The sequence below is a fragment of the Apostichopus japonicus genome, chromosome 19, assembly GCF_037975245.1.
Source record: "Apostichopus japonicus isolate 1M-3 chromosome 19, ASM3797524v1, whole genome shotgun sequence".
Taxonomy (NCBI): Eukaryota; Metazoa; Echinodermata; class Holothuroidea; order Aspidochirotida; family Stichopodidae; genus Apostichopus; species Apostichopus japonicus.
The window spans coordinates 10,565,621-10,576,368 of record NC_092579.1 but is presented as its reverse complement, the minus strand read 5'-3'; the positions used below and the strand labels follow the sequence as shown (position 1 = coordinate 10,576,368).

At 39.9% G+C, this 10,748-nt stretch overlaps 1 long non-coding RNA gene across 1 annotated transcript; it reads left to right on the top strand.

The window, feature by feature from the left end:
* The first annotated feature begins 301 nt into the window (after positions 1-301).
* LOC139959673 (uncharacterized) lies at positions 302-4,911 on the top strand. Its single transcript, XR_011790203.1, has 3 exons — positions 302-489; positions 2,244-2,365; positions 2,587-4,911. It is a non-coding gene; the product is annotated as an uncharacterized lncRNA (long non-coding RNA).
* Positions 4,912-10,748: the final 5,837 nt, after the last annotated feature.

Genomic DNA, 10,748 nt, shown 5'->3' with positions numbered 1-10,748 from the left:
TAGCGTCCATGCCAAACACTTTTAATAAGCCAGTTCAGAGTTACTGCGGTGTACGTAGTACAGGTCAAAGGTAACTGGGGTAGTCCAGTTACTTTTACTGATTATGTAAACTAAACAATACACACAACTAACGCTCAACGATCGACATTAACAGCAACATTTGATCTATCATTGGTAGTTTTCTACTGAAATTCCAAGATACAAGTATTTGTATGGAGAGCCCTGTTGTAATGGTACTTGTGAAATAGCGCCATCATCAACAAACAGAGTTACAATATGGCTACCTCTCAATGTCATTTACACGAGGGTGACGGTGTCACAGTATGTTAGCACCAATCAAAATAGATCTTAAAGAAGGTTTGGGGTTTCAGCCAATCGCTGCCAAGCACCCCAAATCAAGATGTCTGCGCCCATAGATGTAAACAAAGTGCAAAGCGTATACGAGAAGAATGGCGACTTCCAGCCCGACTTCAAGCGTGTATAGTCAAGGTGAAAGAGCATAGAAATAGAGAAATGGCGAGCGGTCGGTTCGGGCGCTTTGGAAGTGATGGAGAAGTCCGAATTTCGATATAGCCTACCTCTAACTAGTGGTAGGCATAGTATTAACTACTGTAGTTACTACTACAGGTAGTAGGATGGTGACTTCGAAGTTCGGCCACTTAAGACTTAAAACACCCCAAAACTAAATCTTCTGGTCTAAATCACCAGAAAATATACTTCATATGGTGGGAGAATTGTGTTTTAGTACGATACACGGCCAAACTTTCTTTCCTGCAAACTGTTTTCACGTTGTTTTCCAAGAAAATTCTTCGTGATTGTGGAACTGGTATTTCTTGCTAGAGTATTGCGAAGTTCGGACACGCAACCTACAGTGTGGCGCTGGTAAAAATTGGTGGCGCTGTTGCTCTTTCAGTAATTATAACAGACTTCATAGATCTTCGTCATTTTATTGACAAATATGTAAGTAATTTCTTGCACACGGGTCATTTTGGAGAGAAAATAACTGTAGCTTCGTACTTTTTGGTGAAATTTGGCTCTTCCTGTAGGTTTTCATGGTGAAAATCGTGTATTTCTTAGGGTGCCCGAACTTCGCAGTATGGCGAACTTCGCAATACTGACTATACTACTACTAGCATGGTGACTTCGAAGTTCGGACACTTAAGACTTAAAACACCCCAAAACTAAATCTTCTGGTATAAATCATTTGAAAATATACTTCATAAGGTGGGAGAATTTTGTTATAGTGCGATACACGGCCAAACTTTCTTTCCTACAAACTGTTTTCACGTTGTTATACTAGGCGTAACTGTATTTTAGGAATGTAACTGTGTTAGCCTTACTTAGGCCTGCAAACTGTACTGCCAGTGTCATGCACGGCAATTCACTCTGGTATTTTAATACTTAATCAATACTTAGCTTGGTCCTGGTGGATCCAAGGGGAGGGGTGTTGTGCTTTCCCAAAGGCGATTCACAATATGTCTAATGCCCCATTGTTTGTCCTTTGTACACTGTATAACAATGTGCAGCGTATTGCCTGCAATTTTGAAAAATATAATATTATTACCAAGTACTCACTCCACATGTTCTTCAGCACTAGGCTATACTGTACGTATTTCGTGGATGAAATTGGAAGCCCTCAGTTTGTAATGACTTTGTAAACTGCAGTGATTGAGATCCTTGTTTGGACAAGGTGTTGAGCTATTTTAATAAAATTGTGACAGGTGATCAGCATGAGATCCATGAGAACTTGATATGTCATTCAAAAGCATGACTATACAGTCTGGCCTTAATCTTTCCAAAGATGGTTTCCTGACAACACACCCTGGCAGAAGATGTCAATGATCGTTAACATGCTGATAAAAAAGATAGTACTAGCAGTATAGAAGCACAACCAGAAACATTGGAAAGGAAAGTTAAGCTGCACTCAAAGACACACAAAATATTTTGCATGGTTCCATGACTGGTCTATGGAAGTTGCCATCATGGTATTGTATGAACGGAGACTCTGGAGCAAAATGTTGTTATTCCATATTTAATGGAGTGGCACCTGGTTAATGGAGATCAAGCACAGTGTATGTAAAATACTGGTGTAAGTCTGAGCAACTGGATATTCGAAAGACTCCCCCATATTGGAATGTTACTTTTAGCTCGAACAAGCTATGCCACTTGAACTATTGTGACTCAGAATCTTCACTCTGTCAATCTATCTAGCTGTTATCCATCTGTTATTCATCTTTCTGCAGTACCTTTTTGAAGTAACTACTGAATGGGTGGTGTGAAAGCCCCTCATAGCACTGGGACTGTATGACAGCCTTTGGCTTAGCCATCCTTTACCAACTTTAAACCGTGCAGTCTTGTGTTTGAGGTAAGTGGGATTGCTTGACAAAAGATTGAACTATTAAGTTTATGTAGACAGCTCAAAATTGGCAAAATACAATTAGCTTCCTAGTTGTATTAACATGTAATAGATAACCATCAAGGTGGTAATTTTGTTCACCATACATGTATCTGTGCTAGCAGCCTAGGATGTCATCATTTACAGTTTGTATTTATGAATTCTATAAAAATTATGTCTATTTCTTTCAGGTTGACACACGATGTGGTTGAGTACTTATTTATGAATCAAGTAGAGCCTTGTTTACAGGAAATCTGCAGCATATCATACAACATGCCAGTGTCAGGGTTTGCAAATCACTCAATCTTTGGTATATATGACCAGTTTACAGCACTTGGTAACTTATCAGTAGTATTAAAAAAGCTATATAAATTTAGGGTTAAAATTTCACAACTTGAGTGTGGTATTACATTTATCTATGGTTGTTTAAGTGCTCTGGAAACTCATTTTGTGATGGATTTTTGTGAAAGTTGGATGCAATTTCCTCTGCAATGTCACAAAAATTGCAACCACAAGCATTCCTCTGGCAACTAGAAATGTTCATCCTCTCAGTTTAGTCACTGAGCAGGTGTTCGTTCAATCATCTGTTGGCAAAATTTTCAGACATTGAATGAGAAGAAATTCAATAATTTCACCTATGGCAGTTTGCAAAACTTTTGCCAAAAGTGGGGAAAACTGGCAAATACTCTACACAAAACACCAGACATCACACTCATATTTTCATGCATAATGTGTTGAAACTTTGATCTTGTCATTCTATTTATGTCAAGAGACGTGCTGAAGGGCATAAGAAGCCTCATAGAGAAAGGTTCATGAGTGCAGAAGTAGCAGAAAGACATGACCGTAATCACATAGAGACAGATTTGGCTGGACATAACTGAAAATTATATGTTCTACTAGTTTTATCAATTTTTATGTCTTTCACCAGCCATGATTGCTAATAATGAAGGCATACCTGAAAAGGCAATGGGTTGGGAGGAGGCATATTTCTTGGTTTTGCAGGTTTATGTGTATGTAGTTGTTTAAAGCTGCAGTATGGTATAATGCAGTTGAACCTCATATTGTGATAAGTTAAATACTGTCCCTGGATACAGTTAGTATTTTACCTTTGCAGACATTCTTAGATGTTTACTCATTTAGGTACTGTAAAACTTCATAGGATCAAGCAAATGATCCAAATAACTATGATTGATCACAATTCAAGTCAATTGAGAAAGCACTGTATGCAAGCAGAATAACAGTTAGAATGGTTGTTCAGTGATGATAAAAAAAGGGGGTGTGGCAGAAAAGGTTTGTAGGTATATTTGCTCAAGTTACTATCATAATTATCATATTTCTGCCACCTAATCATACAGTTAATCAAGAAGAATTTTATACTAGTGACTAATAATTAGTAAGCAATGTTAAAATAAATAACAATTCTCAACATTAAAACGCTATAGAAATATGCCCTTTGCAAATCACAGGTGATATATGTTCTGTTCCTTTATTGACAGATCTGTTTAGTCTAAAAAGGCTCTTTTCACTGTGAAAAGGTATTTTTTGTGGCATGAAATAGTTATCCTTCAGCAGGGTTCATATTATGTTATTTTCTGAACATTGCAGTAAATGAACCCACCCATTGTATGTTAAGCATTCTGTGGTTTCAGTCAGTCTTTTCAGTCAATTAACATTTCCTTGCTGTCAAGGTAGTATGCAATTACCTCTTTGTTTAATTAACAAGAAATATCATGTTGCATTGTGCCTGGATCAAAAACAACAGTTAACTTAAATTTATGTGCATTTTGTGTACGGCATTTTGTAGTTTTGGTTCCTTGCTGAAGGCAAAGGAGCCTTTGTAATCAGGTCGGTGTGGGTGTGTGTATATGTGATGTGTGTGACACTTAAGTTTTTATGCACGATAACTCAACAAGGGCTATGATTGATCAATGCTATATTTGGTGGGTGGGTGGGTGGTCCATAATTTGTTGATAAAAATATTGATTTTGGTGCTCATATCATGAATATTAATGAGGTCACAGGGTTAAACGGTTAAACCTACAGTAGACAACCATAAGTCACAGTCCCATCAAAAGTGAGTGTGTTATTGATAGGTAGCTTACACATGGTGATGTGTGTTACATTTGATAACGTGTGTATTTATGAGGAGGTGTGGCTTTGTAAGGCAATTATTGATCTTGCTTCATCATTACATACTTGGAGTGTTCCCTGTTAATCAATGAGCAGCAGCAGGAACCATGAAATGTTTTCATTCTGGTTGACAGTACCTTGCTATGCCAAATGTATCTTGGAAATACCATAGCTGGTTGTGTTTCATATGTAAATTAGTATGTGTGCTTTGTGCTTGCTTATTTCTACTTACGATCTAGTTGCTGGAAAAAAGCAGTGATTTGTTTTGTTATTCAAGTGATATCAAAGCATATTTGTGGTGAATAAAGGCAATACTTTAATCTGGTGACATTGCAACAAGAGGACTGTACTTGGTGATTTCAATAAACTCAAGTCTCAATTGATAATGGTATTTGGTTGTTTATTTCATTAACTATTATTGACAGATGGATAAAAATCCACATTCTTGACATTTTTATTATTACGGAAGGGACTGAAATCTTGTCAAGGTGCTCTCTAGCATAAAATAATTGAAAATTATTAGATGAACCCAATTGCCTGTGATGCTACATCATTTGATGTTGTGACAACTATCTCACATGCAACCAGCCTTCACACTAACTCCGTCAGCATGTCTACAGCACATACTGAGCAGAACATTTTGGGTGTGTCTCCCCCGGGGATACTGAGCAGAACATTTTGGGTGTGTCTCCCCTGGGCCCCCCCCACCTATCTGTCATGGCCCACACTGGATGTGAATGACTTTGCAAGTGTGAGGGTCCATGTTTAATGTTACCACAAAAAACATGACTATCTCTCTAGGGAGGCTGATTTATTTATAACATTTCCACTTTGCCCCATACCCAAGTGTTTTCGCAGGGAAAACTCGGAAAGTTGCACCTACAACAGCATTCTTATAATGCTAACAACAGCCCGACCATTTAAGTTTGGAAAAGGCAATGGTCAGGCAAAACTCTTCTTCGCACCAACATCATGCAGTATACTACTGCCAAGGGGAGTAAGGGGGGGGGGGAATCAATAACCTCTCATAGGTTGGTCTGATAGGAAGAAAAATCTCAACACTTTAAGGCTTCTAGCTTTGAAATATGACAGGTTATGTATCTTACATCAATATAAACAAAAAGGTATACATGGCAGGCGCGTTTCCAGGATTTTCTAACCCGGGGGGCGCGAATTACTATCTAAGCGGAACGCCACCATCGGTTGGCGCGCAGCGTACAAGAAAATTTCTGGTTTTGATACCCCCCAGATCACCGGAAACGGCACTTCTCGGGCTTCAAATGACCAACCAGATGTACACTTTTGGCCTGAGAACCAAGTATATCCTAGTAGTTTTTTTTTTCCATCCATAACCTTTATGAAGATTGTCAACCCGGCACACGTCATTTTCGACCTGATCGCATGTCCTGTGGGTCTTTGCTTTTGTAGGTGATTCTACGTCGCGGCCCACAATACCCGTCAGCCCCACTTTTCAAAGTTTTAAGCCCCAAATTTGTTCAGAATTTGAAAATTCACATTTCTCGTGAATAAACTCACTTCAAAACATACCCATAATCAGGCGCGGCGGAACGAAAAAATTATTGGGGGGGCTAATGTGTGGAGACTATCTAAGCGGAGCGCCACCATCTGTTGGCGCGGAGCGTACAAGAAAATTTTGGGTTTTTTCAAACCCCCAGATGGCCGGAAACGGCACTTCCCGAGTGTTTTATGCTGCGAAAACCTAGCCCTAAAATATGGGTCTCAAGCCTGCAATTTCTCAGATTGCACGTAAAAGTCTGTAAAAACATTGTAATTTGTATATTCGATGGTGTTTTAAGAGAGTAGCTATTACTCGTAGTGTACTCGCAAAGACGTTTTTGAGTGTAGTAAGGGCAGTGGCGGAGCTAGGGGTTTTGGTCAGGGGAGCAAGAATGGTCTGTAGGGGCGCTTTCGACACTATCTAAGCGGAGCGCCACCACTGGTTGGCGCGTAGCGCACAGACAAATTTTGAGTAAAGATACTCCCTAGATCGCCGGAAATGACCCTTTCAGGGCCTTGCTAATTTGCAGATAAACGAAGAATAGGGTGTCATTGCCAAATGACACCAAGAAAATGTGACAAATGTCAATAAGTAGATGAGAGCGCAATAAAAAAGTCAATAATGTAGAATAAGTAAAAAGTGGTAAAGAGCTGAAAAAGGCGCCAGCAGTCCATTTGAGTCCGTCAGGGGTAGCATCCGCCCCCTGACCGTATGGATGCTCCGCCACTGCGCTGCGGGGGTGCAGCCCCTAATTCGCCATTACTAATGTAAAAGAGAGTTTTGACATAATTGGACCTCCATGCTTTTTATACATCTACATGAGACATGTCGTTGTTTACATTAGCATCCCGCGGTATACTGCACAATTTTAACGGACCGTACGGTACATGATGGCATGCGATGTAATAACCGATGCTTGCTTATATGATATTGACATTGACACGTTGAACGCGAAAATTTTTGTTTATTTTTTCAGGCAAGTCGGACAGTTTTGAGGATTTTCATCCTGGAACGCCATTTTCATGCTCACTGATATGATGTGATATCTGCTGTTTGCGTTACAAATTCGAACAGGCGCGTAGCGAGGAATTTGCCAAGGGAGGAGCGAAGCCTGTAGGCAAATTATCTAAGCGTAGCGTCACCATAGGTTGGCGCGAAGCGTACAAGAAAATTTTGGCCGAAAATGCCTCCCAGATCGCTGGAAATGGCACTACCCAGGACCATTTGTTAGCGCGAAGCGTACAAGCAAATTTTGGCCGAAAATGTCTCCCAGATCGCTGGAAATGACACTTCCCAGGCCTTGTAAGTTGCATCTAAGCACTTTCTATTTTGAAATTACTTAGCGATATCATTTAAAAAAATGCTGAATGGGGGGGGGGGCCGCCCCCATCCCAAAATGCGTCATGTACCCCGACGACACGGTCGAGTTCGAGACCAGCCACAGTTAGTTTCATAGCACAATTCTACAGACGCGTTATGATAGACGTTATATAGTATATATATAGATCATTAGTGAGAGAGGAAAATGGAAACGTCAAAAAAATGGAGTTGTCGGTGTAAGGGGTAGGGTGAGGCACACTTTAACGAAATCATTGATCCGTCACTGGCTACCCTTCAGCGCTGTAATGATTTCACTGTTCCTCTTTCTCTTCCCGGTGTCTTCGCGTTTTTCTTTTACTCCCTCCTTTTCTCCTTCTTCTCTCTTTCTTCTTTTTCTTTTCCCTTCCTTCCTCTCCTCCTCCTCTTTTTCCCCTCGTTTTTCCTTTTTTCTTCTCTTTTTTTTTCTCTCCTCTTTTTCTTACCCGGGGGGCGCGCGCCCCCAACGCCCCCCCCTGGATACGCACCTGCATGGCTCTGAATGTAAGTAGAACATAAATTAGCTCTAAATGTAGGCTAACAAGAGCGCCCTCTACTAATATTTATTTGTTCCTTGGCCACATTTGCATGCCGTTTTAATCACGGGACATTTTAAATCGGGCAAGACTATAAACAATAGTGAGTCCCATCTGTGATCTTGTACCAACAACATAAGTTCTAAGTCAACGTGGCCTCCCACTGTGGCGTAGCCAACATTCAATTGTTAGGGGGGCAAGATTTTTCTTAAGAGGGGTTGATGGTAGGAATTATCAAGAAATATATGTATTAACGGGCAACTCGTCTGCACAAATACACATCTAATGGTTCAGTGGAACATGACACACTTTCACTTAATTTACCTCTATTGCGGAGACAGTCGTCGTGGTTTCTGCATAATTCCGCACAATATGAAAAGGATACAGTGAATAAATTAGCTACTCTAATGCACAACATGCCCAGATTCCCACAGAAACATGTTTCACTAGGCCTATAGGACCTATACGTGCAGTGAAAATTCTCCACAAGTGGCATCATTGGTCGCTGAAAATAAACATGGGTTGCTAGCGTTAGTTTGTAACGGTTATACAACTGGCCAAATTATTGGCGCTTATTCTGTAGGACGATATTGATCAACGGTCTCCGTACGTGGGTACGATGAAGGCCCAAAATGTATAATATCTCGGTCTGATTAGCAAGTTCTGACCTTATACATGAAGTATGAACATGTGCCCTGAGGTATGAATACTTGTGATCAGAACTCGAAAAATGTTAAAAGAAGTATAATTTTGAATACATCACTGGATCTCATTTGGGGGGGGGGGGCAAGACTGTAGCACAAAGCAAATTTGAAGAAGAAAAAAAGCCTGGCTCCCTCTGGCTACGCCACTGGCCTCCCCTAGCTGTATAGACTCGGAATGATATCATAATTATCTACCCTTTCATTCTCCTCTCAATCCCTACAATAATGCATTTGATCGTCCTGATCATTGCATCAATGGACCCAGCGAGTCCAATTCTATCACAAACAGTATTTTTATCGATTTTTATGACGTTATATTGTGGAGCGGTATATATTTTGCGCCAGTGTAAACTTTGCCCGACTGGCTTGAAATTCTATATTTAAATAATAAAGACAAAGCTCAGTTTTGCAATGTCATATCGATTGCCTCCGACCTATGGTAATTTTTTTATTATATTTTTTAAATTTTTGTATGTCTTTTTTAACATGCCGCCTTTTATTCAAGTGTAAGAAAAGATGTGAAACTTAAGAAGTAAGAGAAAATGTCATGCTGCATATACGCCACAAATTATTATGCCATTGCATGTTGCATTTCCGACTTATTGACGTACACGAATACGTCACATCCGCTTGGAGTTCAAAGACGGGAAAATCGGCATTTAATTTACAAAACGTACCTTTCCAATTAGCTTTCAAGGTAATTATAAGTTTCAAGTTCACAGATCTTTCCAATGGAGAGCAACTTCCAATGAGCTTATACATGGATATCACGTGAAAGCATCGGTCTGCCATAATATGCATTCGGAGGTTCAGCTTCCTATAGACCTCTTCATTTAGACACCATAATTAATCAGGCTAATCCTAATGGTAAACATATAGGGTGTGGGTTAACGCCATAATTGTTTCGAAAATTCTTTTCGAAGTCGAAATCCTTTCCACTGAATGCCGCACATATAAATTTTAGTTCCAACCAAGATTTTGACTTTCTTAAGACTTTAGTATTTTGGACATGCCATTCTCCTGTGATTCTGTGACGTTATCACACTCGTTTGGAAGGTGGGGAAGTTTTCCATAGAAACTATTAGTTCTGCAAGTTTCTTTCGATTTTTAGCCTCAGTTTGAAAATATGGCCAGTTTAGCACTTTAACCTTTAACCTTCTAAACCAGAAATGGTATGAGCATCCGTCTCGAATATGTTTGGGAACTAGTGACCCACTAAGCCATAAAATTAGAAGATCGGACCCCCACCCCCTTTAAAGACCCCCCCCCAACTCTTACGGAATACCTTTGAGAAAACAGGTGTATTGGGCTATATATGCTACAAAACATGTGCATTATTGTGTATAGCTGATCATGTGAAGGTTTATTTAGAAGCACTCCTTCCTCCCGCAAATTGTTCTCATCTGTTATTGGTATATTTCGAATCAGCCTGCTGAACTTTGGTCCGGTGGTTAGCTATTCAAACATCTTACATCACTGCTCATTTATTAGCCGTGCTGCTGGGGTATTTTTCTTTATTATTCACTTTTCTTAAAGGATAAGAACATCATTTACAAAAGGGCAATGAGCAGCCTAGTAATGAACAAATAAGAAACCAGAAAGTCAAAGATTTAGTGATTCCTTGCCGGGCCCATAGGAGAAATTTTGTTAGGGCTTTGATTTCAACTAGAGATTTGGATATACCATGTTTGCAGGTTATTCACAGTTTGGGCTGTATTGACCTTCACCAAAACAATAGGGTTATTTAATTGATATGGATCATCGACATACCAAGTACATATCAAAATCTTATTGCTTACTACAAAGATACTAGCCAGAGAGAACCTACAGGAACTCAGCAACTTACGCGAAATGCAGCTCGTACACCGGTTTCGTTGCGACAGTTTTGTACGGATGTCTGATCCGGACGACGAAATGATATAGGCTTGTGCATCATGATCGTAATGCAGAAACATGTATGTGATGACAGTATGGTCGATGTTGGGTACCGTAGATTGGGTTTTCTGAAGACTACTTCTCTTGACCTCAAAGGAAATTTGACACGCATGAAATTCCACAGCGATTTTGTTCTCACCAAAGGCAATCTACGTGCTTTGTTTGTACATTAA